This window comes from Mustela nivalis (genome assembly GCF_964662115.1).
Source record: "Mustela nivalis genome assembly, chromosome: 16".
Lineage (NCBI taxonomy): Eukaryota > Metazoa > Chordata > Mammalia > Carnivora > Mustelidae > Mustela > Mustela nivalis.
In genome coordinates this window covers 46,920,045-46,943,263 of record NC_139035.1, presented here as the reverse complement: position 1 = coordinate 46,943,263, position 23,219 = coordinate 46,920,045, and the positions used below count along the sequence as shown (strand labels likewise).

General features: G+C 32.3%; 1 long non-coding RNA gene across 1 annotated transcript in view; it reads left to right on the top strand.

Annotated features, from left to right (window-relative positions):
• The first annotated feature begins 16,966 nt into the window (after positions 1-16,966).
• Positions 16,967-23,219, top strand: part of LOC309849514 — a 191,332-nt gene continuing 185,079 nt past the window's right edge. The window contains exon 1 of the long non-coding RNA XR_014303744.1: positions 16,967-17,069. This is a non-coding gene — a long non-coding RNA (uncharacterized lncRNA). The remainder of the gene's footprint in view (positions 17,070-23,219) is intronic.

The following is a 23,219-nucleotide window of genomic DNA, read 5'->3' as shown; positions in this document are numbered from 1 at the left end:
AAAACTTAAGTGGTAAATTCCTTGACATTGTTCTTGGCATTGAATTTTTGGATCTAACTAAAAAGGCAAAGGCGACAAAAGCAAAAACAGATGGAACTATATTAAACTAAAAAGCCTTTGCAGCACAAGGGGAATCATCCACAGAATGAAAAAGCAACCTACTGAATGGGAGAAAATATTTACAAGTCATATATCAGATAAGGAGCTAATAATCAAAACTTACAAAGAACTCAAACAACCTAATAGCAAAACAGACGAACAACAACAACAACAGCAAAAACCCAAAAATCTCAATTTGATTAACAATGGGCAAGGCATCTAAATCAATATTTTTCCCAAAAGACATACAGATGGTCAACAGGCACATAAAAAGATGTTCAATTTCACTAATTATCAGAGAAATGCAAATCAACCCTATAATGAGAACAACCTCATACCTGTTAGAATGGCTACTATCCAAAACAAAACAGAACAGAACAAAACAAAACAAAAAGAAAAAACAAGAGGCTGGGGATGTGGGGAAAGGGTAAAAATGTTCAGTTGCATAGTGATGGATGGTAACTAGACTTATTGTGCTGATTACTTTGTACTGTATACAAATATTGAACTATTATTGCCACATGTAAAATGGATATAATAGTATTTGCCAATTTTACCTCAATAAAGAAATGAGAAAATTAAGAAAAAAGATTTCCATTTAACTGCTGTCGCCTCTGTTAATGGTGATATTCAGTAAGAAATCATCAAAAGCAGGTCAGGTAGGATTTTACTGTGTTTCTGACATATCCTTGTGCCATTTGTTTTCCGTCTGAGAGCTGTAGAGCTAATCAAGACTAACTAAAAGAAAGTGATAAACCATATAAGACTGCTATATCCAACTGTTTCTGAACTGAACTACAGCAATTCTCCATAGTTCAATCTAATAACAGCTTCCAAGTTGTGAACACCAGAGAGATTGTTTTTTTGTAAATCATTCTTCACTAAATTTCCATTAGGTGTATATAGGTTTACAGTACACATATACTTGTTTTTCAAATACATTTTTCATTTCAACATAATTATTTACAAATATACTTCTCTTTCTCATCAAATTACAATACAAAGTACTCTAAGTTGCATTTATTTAAAAATTTGCTTTAAAGAAGCAACATTTAGAATTTTCTATACAACATAATCTATAAAAAATAAAATATGTGTAATAGTGTTTTAATGGAAAAGACTGGTTATTCTGTTAATTTTTTACTAAAATGCTACACACAAGTAGGAATTAATAACTGCCAACTCAGAAATAAAGTGGTCATTCATTATAATAATCATGGAATGATGGTATGGTTAATTGAACTAAAATAGAAACAATTATTTGGGTTATTTTCTGACTATAGACACACAAAGTTTATTTAATCAGATCATTTACTTCATAGTTAGTCCTGGACAAGTCAGTGCCTGATCTTATTCCTTCTTTAATGGCATTTAATATATTCACACTCTCCTCTCCTGCCCCATCGAAAGTTTGTTTTGAATTTTTTTCTCAGATTTTTGTTTTTTATACTTCTTGAATATGTACTATTGTTTAGGATACTTGCATTTTAAAATTTGTATAAATAGTACTGACTTAATGTGTCTCTTACATCTTCTTTCAGCCATAGCCAGAAGTCCTTCCAATGAACTATATTTTTCTTACATTTTCTTACATTGTTAAACAAAAGCAAAAATTAATTCATGTCAAAATCAAGTCATGTTTATTTTTTCCTCTAGAGTATGAATTCCTGGATTAAAGCATTAATTACCCTTACTTTCCATATCCAGTTTTATTTTCATATGAAAGACATACCCTGAAGAAGATATACCCTGAAAAAATTAGGCATGGTTGAATATTTGTCCAAAGAATGGGTGCACCCTGAGTGTAAAGTTAAAAAGGGTATATGCAAAGTAGAAACCATGTTATGCTCCAATATACCATCATAGCAAAATGTAACAATCCACAGATATTTTGGAGATACGAAAATTAAAAAAAAATTCAGCTGGAATATGAATATCTAAAGACAAATTAAATGTTGGGGTCAATTAAGTATATTTGTTTTATTTTTGTTATCATTATAGATCTAAAAGCTATTTAGGAGTACACACTTTAATTATTCATAATTCAGTTGGCTAGCTTTGCTAACAATCATTAAAGTTGTATTATGTCTAACTCAGCTTGCTTATAAAATTACCATGCTTCATGTATTAGAATTAGTTTTCTTAAGACAATAATTACAAATTCTTTAATTTAATTTTCTTTTAAATATTTTAAATTTTATAATAAAGGAAGCTAAATAAATGGTAAGTAATCTGAAATGTTTTGGCTTCTCTTTAGTGAATTCAAAAATAGGTAAGATCATCAGTATTATGGTAAAACATCGCAAAATATTATGTTCCTTGAAACCAATACTCTCCCCAGAATTAAGCAAGCAGTCTCCTTTCCAAAAAAATTAATTTTGGTTAGAAAGTATTTTAAAAAGTCACATAAATGTCAATATAATTTCCCCCCATGGAACATATCTAATCAGTGCTACTGTATTAACCTTCGCCACTACTTAATTTTATTTTGTTATTTTGTTATTTCATATTTTATTAGTTTTTTTCCATTTCTAATAAGCTCTCTGAGATTTTTTCTTCTTCTACTTAACTTATTAATCTATTGTCCCTTATGTTGTTCTACTATAATTTTCTTTGTAAGAGAACTGGAATCTAAACAAATGGAAAAATGTATTTTTGTCAGGTTTTATAGAAACTTTCTTTGGGGGGATGTACCCACCATCAGTGTATTATGGAATCAAGTCCTAATCTACAGGTAGCTTTGTGACTCTTTTTTTTTCCATAGTCTCAATATATTTCTGTATTGTGTTAGTGATTTTACTAAATTACTGAATTGATTTATTGGTTCTAACAATTTTTTGAGGTGTTTTTAGAATTTTCTACAGATAGTATGATGTCATCTACAAACAGATAATATTTCTTCTTGTCAAATGCCAAAATCATTGTTTCTATATACTAACAATGAATTATCCAAAAAGAAATGAAAATAATCTCATTTACAATAGCAACAAAAAGTATACAATACTTAAGAGTAAAATTAATTGAGGTGGTGACAGTCTTATAAACTGGAACCTTTTATCAATGATAAAAGAAATTCAGGAAGACACAAATAGAAAGACTTTCCATGTTCATGAATCAGAAAAAAATCACACTACTAAAATATCCATGTTACTCAAAGCAATTTACAGATTCAATACAATCCCTACTAAAATTTCAGTGATGTTTTATAAAATGGAATAAACAATACTAAAATTCATATGGAACCATAAAAGACCTCAAATAGCAAAAAAAAAAAAAAAAAAAAAAAGAAAAGAAAAAAAAGCTTACACACAGAAATATGGCAAATGATGACATTGGCCTAGAAAATCTCTTGGCCATAATTGCCATGTTTTAAGAACAGTAATGGTGGTGATGATATCATGGGGCAACATTCTTAGGAAAAGCAAAGAGGGGATTAGAGTCTCCTCTGTTGTCTGTCTGATATGTCCTGGCCAGCATCACTAGTAGCAAGTAGAGCATTGTAGGAATTTTCTGCCAGTCAGTCCAATACTCATGTTTCCCTCTTAGTAATATATTTATGTATGTATATATCTATATCTCTGTCTATATTTCTAGTAGATATTTTAGATTTATAAATATATTAGTGAATTTCTTTATGAGCAATAGATATATAAGGCCTATACATAAACAAAATACATACATACAAAATAATGTTATACACATTTGCCAGAATGGCTATTTATGTCAATAATAAGGTTTATTATTATTATAATTATTTTAAGATTTTATTTATTTATGAGGGAGAGTGAGAGAGGGCATGATCGGGAGGAGGGGCAGAGGGAGAAGCAGACTCCCTGCTGAGCAGGGATCCCATGGGGGGCTCCATCCCAGGACCTCTGGATCATGACCTGAACTGAAGGTAGACACTTCTGACTGACTGAGCCACCCAGGGGCCCCAATAATAAGGCTTATTATTAATGTAATTATCATGATTATTTTACCAATATCAAACTCTATTTATATAGTCCTGTCTGGGTGTAGTGTTTCAGATTTCTTTGGGGTTCAAGACTAATGTGTCTTGTTAACATCATGGTTTTGCTCAATTTGATTAGATAAAAATGTATTTCACATATTTACATGTCCACTTTCAAAATACAAAGACAATAATTCCAAATTCACTTTAAAAAACATTTTATGAAAACTAAATTCTTTATAAAATTCTTTATTGATAGCAATAAAACATAATCTCCAAGGCATATTATGCAAGCTAACATACAAACATATAGTTGTCATCTCTTAGCTTATCACTTTCTGTAGCCAATTTGTAAGCTGTATAATTAATTATAAATGTTCTTCCAAACATCTTAAGATGACACTTTTCTTTAAATCTACTTTCAGATATATTTGTTACTCAAGATTGTTTTAGACACCTGCCTACTTTCTTATGCTTTTAGCTACAGGCAAAATTTCATCTTGTTAAAGATGATACTTATATGTTTCTTATTTGGGAATACTATAACAATTCAGTCTCAAACTATCCTCTAAAAACTCTAAGTATCTTATATCACATACCTTTCTACTTACTGATGTAAATGAAAGTGAGGAAAAAATGTAATCTGTTAATCCTCAACTTTGTATTTTTGTGGCATACATATGCTGTGCATGTGTGTGTGTGTGTGGGGGGGGGGTGTGTGTGGGTGTGTGTGCATCTGCATATTACTATATGAGTGGAGTTGGGAGACTGAAATTAACTATTTATTTTTTATTTAAAAAAGCCATATAATTATTATCAGATATGAAAATTGAAATTCATGCATAACAGCTGAAAGCCAGTCAAAATACTAATATAGAAGTATTTATGCAAAAGAGAGTAATATTTTTCAGTGAATAAGTATGTGGCAGATGTCACTTAAGCCAATAAATTATTAGGAGCTTATGAGAGATAATTCAAATATCTGAACACACTTTAAAGCTTTATTCATTGTTAACAAAGTTTGGTGTACACCACAAATGAATGGGCTCTGGCTTATTTGATGGATTCTTTCAGCTCTGTTCTTGGAAATGTGGACTGCAAATGTCCAAATTCCATCATGGTGGCTAATATTGACAGCACAAATATCTGAAATGAATCAAAGTAAATTTGTTTCTGTTTTACCACAAAAAAATGACATCACCAAATTGCATCTTATACTTCACATATGTATATATTTTAGTTTAACAAAGGAAAGTGAAAAAAAGAAATTTATATTCAAACTCTGTCATTACTGTTTTTTTTATTGATTATACTAGATTCTGATTGATTTTGAAGGATAATAATATAGTTCAAAGCCTAACTTAGCTCATCAGTGTTTAGAGTGATATGAAAAAGAATCTTTGGGACACTTGGGTTATTCAGTCAGTTAAGCATCTGACTCTTGATTTGGGCTCAGATCATGGTCTCAAGATCCTGAGACCGAATCCCACATCGGACTCAGAGCTCAGCCTGGAGTATGTTGATTCCTCTCCCTCTACTCCTTCCCCCACTTGCTTGCTCTCTCTCTCTCTCTCTCTCTCACACAAATAAATAAATAAATAAAATCTAAAAGAAAATCATGTAATTTTCATGTTATACTTTTGGTTAAAACCATTTTTATCTCTTTTGGTGTACTAAGTGTGATATTATTTCATTTTTATAGCACTTATAATTGAAACAGCTGCGCCATAATTAGCATTTATAGTTACATTTTTATTAGGATTTTTGAGTTACATTTAAGCTAACTAAAATTTAGATCTTAAAACTATTACTAAATAAGATAATATATTTTCTAATAATCATTAGTCCTTAATTTTATATGGACTTGTTGAAGATACACATTGATTCAACCTAGTCTGCACATCCTTAAGAATATATGCAAGTGCTCACAGTCAACCAATATGATAAGTGTTTAAAAAAAAAAAAAACACATCTCCAAGACCAGTACCTGACACTACACTCTTGAGATACAACTGAGAACCAAATCCTTTGCAACAATGAGATACTTAACTTCATAATAAGTGTTTTGGTTTTAAATGGCCACTCAGTTTCATCTCTGCTTAATACCTGCCTGTCTTTCTAACTCCATACAGATATACCAGTCTAAAGAAATCTCTTGCCATAACTTGGTAAAACTTTTTAGGCAAGCAAATCAAAACACAATATATTCTCCTTCAAGTTCTGCATGCATTCACTGTGATTGTAGATATAAACTTATGTTGATACTGTCCTCATTCACGTCTCTCTTTTGAGCAATAGAGCATGTCTATAAAAATTAAAATGTATTCCATATTCTATATTTTGTTCATCTTAACAATCTTAGCTAAGTAATGTCTGTTTAAAATGCTTACATATTATACATTTATTCGTTTTCAGATATTATCATCATCAGTGTTATTTTATCCAATTATTAACATACTAATATATGTTCAGAACATAAACTACCTTATAAATGTTAGGAAAGTAGACTTCTGGGATTGCATAATAATGAGGGGCTTATAGACAAGTAAACAGAAGTTTTCTGCAATAGCTTATAGTAAATAATAAGGCAGAGGTTGTATGTAAGAATTTAAGGTCGTGAAAGTAAAGATATATAATCTAGACTTGTCTGGATAGAAAAATATCCCAGAGGAGATGGTTCATATGATGACTCTTGAGTACTGTTTAAGAGTTACTCATGTAGATGAGATTTTGGAAAAGAGACTAACCAGAAAAAGGGAAAGCTACATGATTAGATATGAAGGAATCCTATAGAACATGCCTATTTGAGCATATTTAAGTATTTTAATATGAATGTAAGGTAGGAAGATGTGGCAAGATTTAAACACTGAAATATTTCCAAGAGTCAAATCATGAATAGCCATAAATGCAAAATAAAAGTTTAAATTTATTCCAGAAATAATAAAAATTATGGAAGTATAATAGCGGTATCATTATAAGGATAGATTAATAGAAATGGTGGAAATGTTAAATCAATATTAAATACAGTCTACTTCATTAATAAGAAACTATGGCAAATTACAAACCTGAAGTATGTCTTTGGAAGCGGAAGAGCTGATGGATAAGAATAACTTAAAGAACTGATGATTCACAAACCTGCGGCCCTGAAGCAAATAATACATTATATGTTAATAGAAAAAAAAGAATAACTTAAAGATGGAGCATCTTTGGGAAACAACAAAGATGATGAGGTTCTTGTTTTTTTACTTTATGACTTTTGAGATGCCTATGGAAATATTTGTAATGTTGTAATATTAAAAGTAAATATATTGCAGAAGTAGTTTAATAGTGTAAATGATTCATATGTTGTCTTCATTCAACCACGATGACATTAAACCCTCCTATTATGTGTTCTCTCTGGAGCAAGGGAAAGATAAGGGGAGATATTTGCTTCTGTGGTTCTGGATAAAGCTTAGGATGTGTCAGTGAGGTACAAACACAAAATTAAGAAGGTGGTTGGAGGCATGTGTATGCATGAATTTTAGCAGAATCCGTTGTCTATTGTGTGGTCACTAGTCATGGGCAGCTGTGATGTTATTAGTGTTCTTCTGCATTTTGCTGGCCTCTGGTTTCTCCTTCCAATGGGGCCAGCCCAGTGATGCTTTACTTTTGGATGAGATGGTAAGTCTTGTATTTTGAGATTTTCTGCAAGATATAAGAATTATTGATGGAAACATGTATAAGTTTAGAGCAACAGACAAATACAAATTGCCATTAGGTTTTATGCTAACATAGGAGCTGTGAATCTAAGCCCAAGCGCAAGGCAAGAGAGCACAAGCCAAAGCAAAAACCAAGGCCTTGAAATTAGGCTCTATAATCAGAATGACATGGATGTGAATTCTGGTAAAATCCTTATGAACAGTGTGACTTTGAGAAAGTTGCATAACATTTGACTCTGAGTTTTGCATTTATTAAGTAGATATACTAGCACTTAATTCGTAAGGATATGGAAAAGCACCATATTTTACATAAAAGGTAATTTAACAATGTGAAGCTCTGTCTTCTGGCTCTGTAAGGCATTTTTATCTCCATCCAGTCTGGGCTGAGTAATTAGCATGGAACCCGACTGGATGGGTGCACTTATGCTGTTAAACGTTGTGTTCAATTCAATCCTTTATCCAACAACTCCATATTGCTCTCCTATTGAGAAAGACTCTACTAGGAGCAGTTATTACTATCCCTTTTTGTACAAAGATGATATCCTCAATGCACCTGAAAAACAGTTTGTTTCTGGCAAACTGCAAATGGAACACCTGCTTACAAAATACATATGGGAAGTCTGCAACGGCTCACGTATTGGCAGCACATTCTGCCTGGTGGTTTCTTTAGGTGTAATGAATTGGGAAAATGTGTCTTTTACAGAAACTTAATGACTTTGTGTAACACAAGTAGGTAGAAAAAATATGAGGAAACTGATAATTTTAGCACCTGTGTTTGTTTAATTCTAGCCAAAGCAACAACCTGATATGTGTTTGTGAGACAAAGTAGAAACATTGCTTGAGAGAAAATAAATGGAAGGCTGCATGATTTCAAATTCAAAAAAAAAAAAAAAGTATGCACGGCAAGGTTTGAAAAATTAAAATATTGTTCAAGGGCACTAAATGTGTCTCAGATAGGTTCCCCTTTTAAACATTGTCTTGGTGAAGATTTTTTGAAGAATTCCTCAAACTTTCTACAGATGTGATTGTAGTGGTGTCTAATGAACACTTTGGTTTTTAGGCATCAAGATTTAGAAATGTGAATGTATACGAGAATGAATGTGCCAGAAAAAGACACTTAAATTGTTTAATGTATTCAAGAGTAGACAATATTACGTTATTCTTATTGAAAATTCTTATTAAGTATTCACAGAGACTTGTGGTACTTCCTGCACAAAGTGTATGCTTTAGAATCAGACATACATGGCTGAGCTGTTATTTAGTGTTTAGAATTTGACAAGTTACTTACCTTTTCCAGGCTTCAGTTCTTTCATTTCTTTTTAACGGCTTTATTGAGGTTAACTGATATATAAGGAACAGCACCTATTCTGCCCCATTTGATGAGTTTGGAATACTCAAATCTTAAAAGGACAGCTACTCTCACTTCATAGTTGTGTGTATGCATCAGGATAGAAAAAATACATTTTAATATAAAAAATACATGCATAGGATACCTAATAACTAGATGTCATTTTTAATTTGAAAAATCTGAAAGATAAGCTTAGGTATTTAAATGGAATAAACATAATGTCAGATATTTTTAATAATAATAACTGATTTTTTTTTTTTGAAAACTGTTTTCTTTCACTTTCAAATATCTTTGGCCTTGGGCTCCTTGCTCAGCAGGGAGTCTATTTCTTGGTCTGCCTTTGCCCCTCCCCCGTCCTGTTCTCTCTCTCTCTCTCATAAATAAATAAATAGCCTTTTAAAAATAAAGTTGCATAGCCTATGTTTTTAATCTCTCAAGGATGTTATCTTCTTGTTGCAAAGATAAGACTTAGACTCATTAAACAATGAAACAGCAAGACAATACAATAAAGTTATTGGTCTGTTCGAAATAGAAAATTCAGGCAATGTGAGCCAGAGACTAGTAGATCAAAGTGACTAGAGAGGGCTGCTTTCAGTCAAAATTATAATACTTGTAGTTAATCAATATATTCTACTGGTTTCTCTTCTTGCTATTTCTTGAAAAAAAATCCATCTTAAAAAACAACTTTTTAGAACACATAATGTAAGCTGCTGACCTTGGAATGGTTGTATGTGAAATATGGTAGTCTTATTAAGAAAGGAGCATTTGTGTGTGAAACCAGAGACATATTTATAGATCCAAGTAGTTAACATGCCTTAATAAAAGGATGATGACATATCAGCACATCATCATATTTCTTGGTGGGGTCATTACTTGTGATTTGGATGGAATAGTTCTTGATTGTGAGGATCTATCAGTGCATTGTGGGGTTTTAGCATCCCTGGTCCACACTCACTACATGTACTCTGTTGTTGTACTTCATTGTTGTCACGACACAGTCCACTCCAAGAGGGTTCCAAATACCTGCATGTGATCCAATAATATATGAATGATACGTGAGAAATCAGTCCACACACATTTTGAAGACATTCTTGAATACACACACACACACACACACACACACACACACCCCTAAGCACAAACACCAATTTTGTTGCTTTTGCATGAAATTTAATCTATCATCTATGGCCACATTTCCTTCTCCATAACACCCAAACATTAAAATAAAACCTTCAAAACAAATAGAAAAGATTCAGTCAAAATACCTGATCTAAAATGTCCTTCTCACTTGTCAGCTTCACTGACTACTTCAGGGCAATATTCTTTTAAACTCTATTTTAAATATAGAAAATCCTACTTAAAAGATAATGGTCACACAGTGCCTTCTATTTAATTTCATAAGGTTTTTTTTTTTTTTCTGTGTCACTTGGTGGTATGTTTACTCATGGTTTTAATTTATTATTTCAGCAACTTATCATTAGCAAAGTTTTGGTTTTGTGTTTCTGGGTTCTTTTTGTTTTGTTTCTAAGAGACTAATGGGTCAGAGTATGGAAACATAATCGCATAGAAGTTTCATATATGCATCTGGAAAACTTTACGGTATTTTATCAGGAAAGGGTGGCTTTTTGTGTTGGATCCCCATATTGAGTACCTTCAATAAGCAAGTGATAATAATTCAGACCTTACATCTCCCTTTTTAGAATCTTTAGAAGATGATCAGATTCTTTACTTCCTCAGAAATCTCTTACGAGTCTGCCTTTATACAAGGACATTCATTTCAGCTTGGTATTACATTGGAAATGAGATACAGTTTCCTGGGTTTACCTGAGTGATAAAAATCTGTATACAGTCTCAATGACACATATCTATGTCTGATGCAACATTGACCACCAAACATTCAGTTCCCACCTAATTCTTAATTTTAAGTTCACAAAAACTGTAACTTTTCATTGGTTCTGATCTTAACTACATGTGTCTCAGTGTAATAGAAAAGAGCTCTAAACTTTTAGGGAAGACAACCACTAACAAGTGTTTTAATATATTTCAGGGTTGGTTTGTTGTTGTTTTTTGTTTGTTTGTTTTGTTTTTGTTTTACCTCATGTGAAATGTGTTCCTATGATTATATATGTATATGTGTATATATATATATATATATATATATATATATATATATAATAGACTCACACTTTCTAATATGACCATTCTGTAAGTGATTTATGAGCTGGATTTCAAAGCCTCTCACAGGCAAGCAGAGAGCCATCTTAGCTTCTCTAAGGGCAAATCCCTTCTTTGGAGATGGACAGGCAGAAGACAAGTGCTGAATTCATAGATAAAGAGCTTTTGATAGATAAGTTATAAAAGGGGCTGAGACTTTAAGGAGATGCTGGAGGAATGGATTGGAATCTGGTAGAGTTCAACAGGCAAAAATAAATCAATGGGCTTGATAATGCATCCCACACACCACCACACACAGATAATATGCTTAGAAGACAGTAGTGGGAGAAGGTTTAGAAAGGATTGAGAATTTAGAATAGTCTCAATGTGGTTCTAGACTCAGTTTAATATAAAACTGAACCAAACTTAAAAATAAGGGCCTAAACCACCTCACTTCAAAAATCGACAAATTTAAAGAGATTAGGTCCTTACTTGTGGTACTCTAGGAAGTTAGAGGTTGGAGTAACCAATCACAGATTGTCTTATTTTAATTAAATTTATGCCATAGCTCCAGCTTGCCTCCAGTTCATGTGGATTCAGAATATTCAACACTTTTGACATAGTTGTCAAAGATAGGAAGGGCCTGCACCCTCTGTAATAAAGTACATAAACACAAAAAATCTGAGGGAATTTTTCAGTCTTGGTAAAGGCACACATAAACAAGCTCTATTTTCAGTTTTCACTGCACCTTTACACCCATACATGAAAAATTTAACAATATGGTATATGTAAAAGAAGGGAAAATGTGACACATCATACAGAAAAATATAGTCAAAAGAGGCCAATAGATAGATGATCAAGTTGTTGGAATTACCAAGTAGAGACTACTAAAAAGACACTTAACTATGTTAAATAATTTACTCTAGAAGACATAAAGGATGAGAGAATGAGAACTTTCAGGAGAAAAATGTACCCTCTAAGAAATAAATAAATAGGAATTTTACTACTTAAAAATAAAATGCTTGAAATAAAAAATTCACTTAATGAACTTGGAAACCTGTTAGGCATCAAGAAAATAAAGAATGGAAAACTTGAATAAAGGTCAACAGAAATGATCTCATATACAGCACAGAAAGAGATTATTTCATACAGTGGATCATCAGTCATCTGCAGGACACAATCATGTGGTCAAACATAAATGAAGCCCAGCACAAAGGGAGAGAGGGAAAACAGATAAGAAAAGCTAATTGAACACATAATAGATGATAGGTGTCTACATTAGATTAAAAACAGCAATCCACATCTTTAAGAAGTTCAGCTTTGGGGCGCCTGGGTGGCTCAGTGGGTTAAGCCACTGCCTTCGGCTCAGGTCATGATCTCGGGGTCCTGGGATCGAGTCCCGCATCGGGTTCTCTGCTCAGCAGGGAGCCTGCTTCCTCCTCTCTCTCTGCCTTCCTCTCTGCCTACTTGTGATCTCTCTCTGTCGAATAAATAAATAAAAAAAAAAAAAAAAAAAAAAGAAGAAGTTCAGCTTTGAACAACAACAACAACAAAACCCCAGAATAACTACTAAGAAAAGCCTATGAACATCATAGTCAAGTGTCTGAAAGCCCATTGATAAAGAGGAAATGTTACAAAATCAGAGGAAGAAAAAAAACACTTTACATTAAAAGAAACAGTTATAAAAATTACAATTTATTTCTCACCAAAAACCAATGAAGCCAAAACAATTTTAAAAACTACACTTATATATAGTGTCACATATATATGTATGTGTGTGTGTGTGTGTGTATATATATATATTTACATATATATATATTTATATGTAAAATGATGAAAGAAAAAAGCAAATTTGTAAACTTAGAATTCTGTAGCCAGGAAAACATACAAACAAATACATAAATAAAACTTCAAAATGAAGACAAAATAAAGATACTTTCAGAAAAATGAAAAATCTGAGGGAATTTGTTTTCATAAGACTCTGCCCTCCCACCTACACACAAAATACACTTCAAAACTTTGCTAATAAATTATTGAGAATAGAAAAAAAAATAAAGCAGATGGAGCTTTGATATTTTGTAAAGAATGAAAAACACTGGTTGTAATATATATGTTAGTAAATTTAAAAAAAACACTTGTTTCATTACTTAGTTTTTTAAACAGAATGTGAAAAAATTAAAAAGAATGTGTCTATTTAAAATAGAAAGAACTAGAATTATAGTATTTATATGTTTAACATATCAGCATTTGTGGGCTGTATGTAAAGCAGTACTTAGAAATGAGGAAATTTAGGGATGCCTGGATGGCTCTATCGGTTAAGTATCTGCCTTTGGCTCAGGTAATAATCCCAGGGTCCTGGGATCGAGTTCCACATTAGGTTCCTTGCTCAGTAGGGAGCCTGCATCTCCCACTGCCTGCTGCTCCCCTGCTTGTGCATTCTCTGACAAATAAATAAGTAAAAATTAAAAAAGAAAAGAAAAGTGCAAATTCACATGCATATATTAGAAAAGAATATAACTAATTTCAATAATGCAAGTTTCCACATCAAGAAGGAAGAAATTAATGAAATAGAAATAAAGAGAACAGAAATCATTAAAAATTGATATAAAGGAGGGGGCTCCTGGGTGGCTCAGTGGGTTAAACCTCTGCCTTCAGCTCAGGTCATGATCTCAGGGTTCTGGGATCAAGCCCTGCATCAGGCTCTCTGCTCAGCAGGGAGCCTGCTACCCTCTCTCTCTGCCTGCTCTGCCTACTTGTGATCTTTCTCTCTGTCAAAAAAATAAATAAAATCTTTTAAAAAAATTAAAATAAAAGAATATCAAGAATATAAAGAACTATTCTTTGAAATGACTGTAATTGATAAATCATAGCAAATAATTTAAAGAAAAGATAGAGAATATATAACTTATCAATAACAGGAATGATAGATAAGGTATCAAGGAGAAAGCTATCTAAAATAGTAACATAATAAGGAATATAATGAAAACTTTATGTTGATTAATTCAGTAAACTTTGAAGAAGCCGACTAATTCAAGATCACTACTTTTAAAAACTGGCAAGAAAAATTACCAAATGTTCATGATCTTGTATCTGTTAAAAATTAAATTCTCAATTGGAAATATTTTCACAGATAAAACTTGACAGTTCAGTTATGAAATCTTCAAAACATGAAAGGAAAAATACTAACAATCTTACAGAAATTCTTTTAGACTAATGAGGAGGAGGGCTCATGCTGAGAGAAAACAAACAATGATACAGGTCCTTCACATTCACTGAAGGCACCAATATGGTAAGGAATTTTAGTAAGAGCTAATGTAAAAGATAATCATTCAATGATGGCTCTAGGTAAAAAAAAATCCACCACGTCAAGGGCTTGCTCAAAACTGAGCCCATCTTACTGGCATGCAGGGGGTGACTACAAATATATATTGAGTCATCAGTTGCAATTAACATTTATTCTACTCTAGGATTTTGTTTATCCATCCAGTAGCAGAAACAGTTATGGATAATACAAGCAAAAGTTTAGAACAGCAAATAGTCCATGAATTTTGCCCATCTAAATTTGTTTCCTTGGTAAAGGTACACATTTTTCTGCTATTCATGCATAGAAACAAGCAATGTATTACAGTAAAACATATAATACATATTTTCTACTTCAGAGTTATCATTTCATTAAAAAATAGAATGGCTGCATAGTATTCCATTGTGTATATATACCACATCTTCTTGATCCATTCATCTGTTGATGGACATCTAGGTTCTTTCCATAGTTTGGCTATTGTGGACATTGCTGCTATAAACATTCGGGTGCCCCTGGGGATAAAAATATATGTTTATAAAAAATAAAAAATTAATAAAAAAATTAATAAAAAAATAAAAGAAAAAACAAAACAAAACAAAAAAAATAGAATGGACAATTTAAAGTATCTCCTACTGAAACCAAGTGGTAAGGAGTGTTTAACAGGATAGCTGACTCAAATAAATATGTTCTTCATAATAATATTATGGTTGCAATGTGTGATTGGGTTCAGCTGGATAGATCTTTAGGATTGTGAGATAGGAATGGGTAATTGAGATTGTTTATACTTTTTCCATCTCACAAAGGTTTTATTTGTCTTACCTAATCTGGATGTCCAAGATTAAGGATTGTATTTATGTGTTTAAATCAAAGGAGACATTAATGAACTAGATATGATATCCATAAACTGCATATAACATTATGTATATCAAAGGGGACTTTAGTGTGGATTTAAATGTTATCCCACATATTTATATCAGTACTAAATGTGAATGCATCCTCATTTTCTTAAAAGCAGTGGAAACCCAATAATTCTTTAGTTATCAAATCTTTCAATATCTTCCAGGGATGGGGAAAAGGGGAGGTCCAGGAAATACTAACTCTATTCCTTGCTTAATGGGTACACTGTATACTCAAACCAAAACACCCTATTAAAAGAGAGAAAACATGACTTAACCTGGAAGATCAGTAGAAACCAAGAGAAATTATGCAAATGGTCATGAAACTTTTTATTTTAAAAAAATATATATTTATTTATTTGATAGAAAGCACATGAGCAAGTGGGGAGAAGTGAGGCAGAGGAAGAGAATCTTTCAAGAAGACTCCCCACGGAGCATGAACCCCCTACTGGGGACTCAAGATGGAACTCAGTCTCATAACCCATGAGATCATGACCTGAGCCAAAACCAAGGGTCAGATGCATAGCTGACTGAGCCATCCAGGCACCCCAGTCATGAAACTTTTGTGCATACTTAATTCATAGAAAAGAGGCAATAATTAGAGCATTTTAAAAGCAAGACATCAACGCACTATATTTGCTGGTACACAGTACATTTGCTCAGGTCTCTGCTAACTCAGTTGATACAGATAGAAAACACTTGACTTATTTTCTCTAAAAAATGGGAAATTGAATTATACAGATTAATGGGGGCCAACTAAAACTGTTCAAATAATGTGGAGAAAAGATGTGATATGTGACCCACTGATGATTTAGTTAACCAGCAGTCAGTTGGTCAGTTGGAGTGATCATTTGATGCCTGGTTTTTGGTCCATGGTACTATTTCTTTCCTAAGTAACATGAGAGAAATATAATATGTGCCCAAATTTGATCGTGGTTCTAATGCTTTCAAATAAAGTAAAAATGATACTGGGTCTTACAGAGTGATAGGATAACCACTATTCACCATGATGTTTGTTTTAAGGGCAGTTATGGGTAGTCTTTTGACACACAGACCATGAAATATGCTAAATAGAGTTTCCATGAATTACCATGACTTTTGGCGAATACTGGGTCCTTAAATTTACCAAGGTGAAAATTATTACACCACACACATAGTGCCATGATAAGAAGAATTGTTTAACTACATGTGGATGATAAAAGGAGTAATTTTCCAGGAGAATCTTTGTGAATAGAAGTTAGTTGAGGAAGATGATGAAGGATTTGTGAATGGACAAGAGAAGTCTCAGACCTAAAAGAACATTGTGTGCATTAATAATATTGAAGGAAGATTTGTGTAATTTCTCAGGGAAGGAAACTGGGAAATCTAATCACCGTGAAATCTCATCCCCTTAAAGGTCATTGGCCAGGTGTATTAGAGCTTTATGCCAGAAAGATGCATTTATGGTGACAGTGTGGCCTTTGTTATTGTTCTCAAAGTATCCAGGTACTACATATAAAACGAATGACTTCCCTCATAGTTCAAATTGTCAAGAAAATAATATTGAGAGTCATGACCATGTTAATCACAATCAGGAAGAAAATGGGTAGAACTACATAATATTATCTGAAAGCCTGTGTCGGTAAGAACTTATACTATATGACAAATAATGTTAAGGTTATCTTCAAACACCAAGTAGAATCTAAAGGTTTTTATTTTTTTGAGTTTTGTTTGTTTGCTTGTTTGCAGGGGATTTGCTGTTGTTTGTTTGTTTGTTTTTGTTTGTGTTTTTAAGTGGCCTCTAGTAACTACTTCAGGTATTGGAATTATGTGAACCTAGAATAAGTACATGAAAGAGAAATGTATACTATAATTTTAACTTATGCACGATATGTCAAATGTTATATTCAAGTCTCTATTTAACTCTATTAACCTTAGTAGTCAATAAAAATCAACTTCTTGTTCCAATCAGAATGAGAAAATATTTTGAGATTTATTTGAAGGCTTGATTAAATGCTTGATGTCATACATATCAATGCAGATGGGTAGGGAGAAGGCTTTAGAAAAATCACACATACTTCCACTGACATGTGAAAACAATGTGTCCAGATAATCTTTAATGACAGAGAGAATGAAAACCAAGTTGAAAAAAAAAAAATTCAAAAGACCTATGAAGGGATATAACCATAACTAAAATGATTTATAACAAGAATACTTCCCATTTTCCACTAGATGATTCAAATCCTATTGGTTATTGGACTGTTTAGAGACTTGCTTATATTAAACATTACAGGAAATATTTTTAGAAAACTGGTTTAAAGAGAAATTATGAAATGACACTTAGAAATGATTGGCAAGGAGATATTGACTAAGATTAGTAGGTGGACTGGCAAGGAAAGCTAACAGTTGGGCTGTGATTGATTCCCTCCTACTTTGGGAGTGCTGAGGCAATAACTGAAGTAGACCAGAAGACCAGACCTTCTTGTAAATAAGCTAATAGCATTCCCAAATGGAAATATGTATACTGAGAGCTCTCTTAAGTAAATGCATTTTGGCAAGAAATGGCTTGTCTATCTGGCTCTATTATGATAAATAAACCCAGATTTTAAGGATTGATAGAACTTGGCCAGCTGGAGAGTGAAAGTTAGTCAAGCAGATGGAGTAAAAATACTAAAAGTCACCTTTATCTAACAGTAATTTTGTGAACACATGGTTAAGTGTTCATATTTTCACATACTAATGTGGGAGAGAGGAACACTTAAAAACTGCTTTTGATGAGTTTTGGCCTCTCCAGAAAGAAGGTGGTATTTGTATATTGTTTGAAATTTTTGAATAGCTCCTAAAGTTTGGTGTTAGACATGATCTATGATTTATGTGAGTCTGTTTTGACAATTCAAACATTTTATGATAATGCACTGATGTTGGTTTAATGTTTAAAAAATAATGTAAATTAAGATATTCATAAAATTATGAAGAAGGAATATATGATCATCTCAGTAGCTGCAGGAGAAACATTGACAAAATTCAACTTATTTTTATAATAGAAATGTGTATATCAGAAATATTGAAACAGAAAGGGACTTTTTCAATTCAATGAGTATTTTTTTAAATCTATATAAAACATCATACTTAATGGTAAAATTATGCATATTATCCCCAAAGATCAAGATGTCTGATCTCACTAACTCTTCTCAACAGTATACTAGATATCATAGCTAGCAAATATAGTATATGAGAAAAAAACACAAGATTGGAAAGGATGGTTTCAAGTAGAAAATTTACGACAAAATTGCTATAACTAATAACACATCACAGAAAAATTAATTCAAAAAAGAACATAGACCCAAATACAAAAGATAATGTGATAAAGAATTATAAAAAATCATGAGGAAATATTTCCATAACTTGGAGATAGTCAAGTTACATGGGGCAGGCACAGAAAGTGCTAACACAAAGGCAAACCAAACCAAACCAAAAACAAGCATAAGGATGAATACAGTTCATTAAACAAAGTCATTAGGATTATGATAGGAATAAATATCAGATGGAAATAAAGAATATATGATGTATACCTGATACATTACTTGTATCCAGACTATACAAATTAAGCCACAACAGTAAAAAAAAAAAAAAAGATATAAATGCAATTTCAAAAAATAAAGGTGTATGACTTATAATTCACAAAAATGGTATACAAATGTTTAAAAAGTACGTGGAAACACCACTAGTTCCCAGAGAAGTGCAACTGAAAGCTGTAATGAGATATCACATACAAGCTTTCATAGATGAAATCTATAAAAACTCACAACACTGATGTTTGTGAGATTCTGGGGTCATTGTAACTTGTATGCATTTTATAAAGGTCTTTGAAGAAATATCTGACATTTTCATTTAAACTAAACATACACCAAACCTATTACCAAATTGTTTCAATTCTAGCTGTTCACAAAAATGAATGAAAACAAATGTCCATGAAAACATTTGATCACAAAAACACATTCACAAGAAAGGTTTTAGCAGCTTTATTTATAATACATTCAGTCTGGAAATGCTCCAAATGTCCACTAATAAGCAGACTGGATAAACACAATGTTCATGACAGACACTTTATCCTACTACTACTATTATTGTCATTATTATTGTTGTATCTGGGGCAGTCAAGGAGCAATGTTTCTTTACATGGTTTAATTCTTTTCAAAGGTAATGTATGTGTAATTTATGAACAAAATACAAATGTTTTAAGAACAAATATAGTTATTTATTTCAAATGTTTATAAAAGTTTAAAGGAAGTTGTGGGCTCCACTATAATTTAGGAATGAATCTTGTTGAAAATTCTATTGATTTATGAACACTAATATATTCCTTCATCTCTGGAGACTAGGACTATAAAGAAAAATGTAAGGTTAAAAATGTTCTCTATGCATGTTAATCTCATCTTCACTTAAATAATTATTTATTTAGAAGTAAAAATCAAAATATAAATGATATGTGAATAAATAAGATTTAATTTTAAGAAAGTCTGTATTAGAAAGAACAGAGAATGTAGAAATATTGTAAGGCATTCAGTGAAAACTTTGCTGTAGCTTACTATGACACAGCGAGATTCATGATGTTGAAGACATTTGCTTCATGAAATTCTTCAAGGTTTATAGTCACTCTATTAGAGAAACTTTGGAATGCAGTGCACATTTTCAGTGCTCTAGGTAAATTTCATTGTACCTGATATTAAAAATATACTCCAAAAGACACCAATACCAACAGCAAAGTCAAAAGAAGCTGTGTGCATTTTAGATACCTTTTCCAAAAGTTTCTATTTTATATTCAATTTCATGGAGGATGGTTTCCTTAGCAACTAACACTCTTGCCACATATTTCTTTAATAGAGCATTGCTTTAAAAATAATGGTTAAGTTTTTTATGTGGCTGAAAATGTGAAATTTTTACCACTCATTAAAGTTATTATGCATTATTTTTAAATATCATTGAGGTAATTATAATTTAACACCTGTGGTTACTTAAACCTAGTGTGGTGTGTGATGAAGAAACTTATGTCCTAAAATTGTCACCTTTAGGAAAAAGGTAGAGAACTTGCTGAAATTATGAATGAAATTTTTCTTTATTGTCCATATTCCCAGCAAAATGTATTGTAAAGGAAATGAACCTGCTGCTACAGCAGGCTTGAGTTATGATGATAAGTAAGGCTCCCTGAAAAAGATTAAGATTCTCATAAATACAACTTGACTGTACTAAAATATGTATTATTCTGCACCCTATTTTAATAGAACTGGAGATAAAATGTATAGATATGTGTTTATATATATAATACATATCCACATAATGGTCATTTTATTTATTTTGGAAATTGTTTATACAATATATTACTTTGTGTTTACTTAGGTGTATAAATGTCTTCAGTGTAAATTTTCTACATATACTTATATGTATAAATAGAGAAAGACACACACACAGACAGAAAGAGAGAGAGAGACAGAGAGGGAACAAATGTTACTTTGGACCTCCATATCTATATAACTCCTATGCCATTATTAAACAAAAACAAAAAATGACAGTGATTTATTAGTACCATCAAGTAATGTAAACATATTCAAATTTACTGGATTATCTAAAGGTTGACAATTTACAATTGTTTTCCCATTCAGCATCTAAACAAGGTCCATGTATTGCATTTGGCTGTTATGTTTTATTTTATAACACATCTCACTTCCTTTCTTCACTCTAATCCTTTTTCCCAGAACAGTTAGTAAAAATGTGTCACGTGTTCTCTAAAATGCCCTATATTCCAAATTTGGCTGATTGCTTCTTCATGGTATTATTGAACTTGTTCTTCCATCCTCCATATTTCATATAAATTGAAAGTTAAAGCTGGAAGTTGTATTAAGTTCAGTTTTTAAGTAAGAAATATTCATAGATAATGCTGTATCCTTCTTTGTGCATCATATCATTAGGTACATGGTATTTGGGGTCCCCCTTTTGGTGATGCTATGGGTCAGTGGATCCCTCCATTACAATATTCTTCATTAATCTTTCACCTAAAAATTGTGCATCACTTGATCAATTGGTGACTCATCGTCTCATTAGAGGTTGCAAATGGGAATTTTCAATTCCATTAACGAATTCTGTAAAAAAAAAAAAAAAAAAAAAAGGACCTGTCTTTATCAGCCACTGATATTCCTGGATATAGTTTCTGTACGAAAGACAAGATTAGAAATGGTTTTTAAAGAAGATAGAAAAAGAATGTAAACATTCACAAAAATAGAGAAACAAAGATATAAAAGTGTAGAAATGAAGAAATTTACCAAGAATCCTTAAGGGAATAGTAATCAGAAACTGATATGAGAATCCAGAGTACATATTTATTAATTTTCTGACAAAGTGATAAGCAAGATGCAGTGAATGAAACAACCACATAATATTCTCATTGCAAATTAAGAAAAATTTTCTGAGAAACCAAACGACTTGATTATAGATATTCTGTACAGTCTGTCAGATTATAATACTGAAATTGACAACACAGATACAGACTCAGGTTCGTATGAAAATTGTGGATGGCATTTCAAAACACTGAAGGAAAGAATGACATGAAAATGTCATTCTTTCCTTTACCACCTATATAAAAATATATTTTATATTAAAAGTGCACTATGACAAAAATAAAAAATAAAACAAAAAGAAATCACAAGAAGTACAATGGGTAGACAAAAACATTACAATTTTGTGTTCAGACATTTTTCTAAAAATAGCATATAAATCATAAACTTTACAGTGTGATTTATTGAACAGATGTCATTATAAAATTATGTAATATAAGATACACCATTCATAATGGTATGAAATACTTGAAAATGAGTGGGAAAAATAATGACAAATGGCTTAGTTTCTATTATGATTATCATTTTTTTAAGTAATTGGGCATAGAGCCCAACATGAGGATTGATTTCATGACCCTGAGATCAAGACCTGAGCTGAGATAAAGAGTCACATTGAGATACCACCCTACACCAGTTAGAATGGCCAAAATTAGCAAGACAGGAAACATGTGTTGGAGAGGATGTGGAGAAAGGGGAACCCTCTTCCACTGTTGGTGGGAATGCAAGTTGGTGCAACCACTTTGGAGAACAGTGTGGAGATTCCTCAAGAAATTAAAAATAGAGCTTCCCTATGACCTTGCCATTGCACTACTGGGTAGTTACTCCAAAGATACAGATGTAGTGAAAAGAAAGGCCATCTGTACCCCAATGTTTATAGCAGCAATGGCCACGGTCGCCAAACTGTGGAAAGAACCAAGATGCCCTTCAACGGACGAATGGATAAGGAAGATGTGGTCCATATACACTATGCAATATTATGCCTCCATCAGAAAGGATGAATACCCAACTTTTGTAGCAACATGGATGGGACTGGAAGAGATTATGCTGAGTGAAATAAGTCAAGCAGAGAAAGTCAATTATCATATGGTTTCACTTATTTGTGGAGCATAACAAATAGCATGGAGGACAAGGGGAGATAGAGAGGAGAAGGGAATTGAGGGAAAATTGGAAGGGGAGGTGAACCATGAGAGACTATGGACACTGAAAAACAATCTGAGGGTTTTGAAGGGGCAAGGGGTGGGAGGTTGGGGGATCCACGTGGTGGGTATTAGAGAGGGCATGGATTGCGTGGAGCACTGGGTGTGGTGAAAAAATAATGAATACTGATATGCTGAAAAAAAAAAATGTCAGATGCTTAACCAACCAAGCCACCCAGGTGTCCCCTCTAGTCATTAAAACAAAAA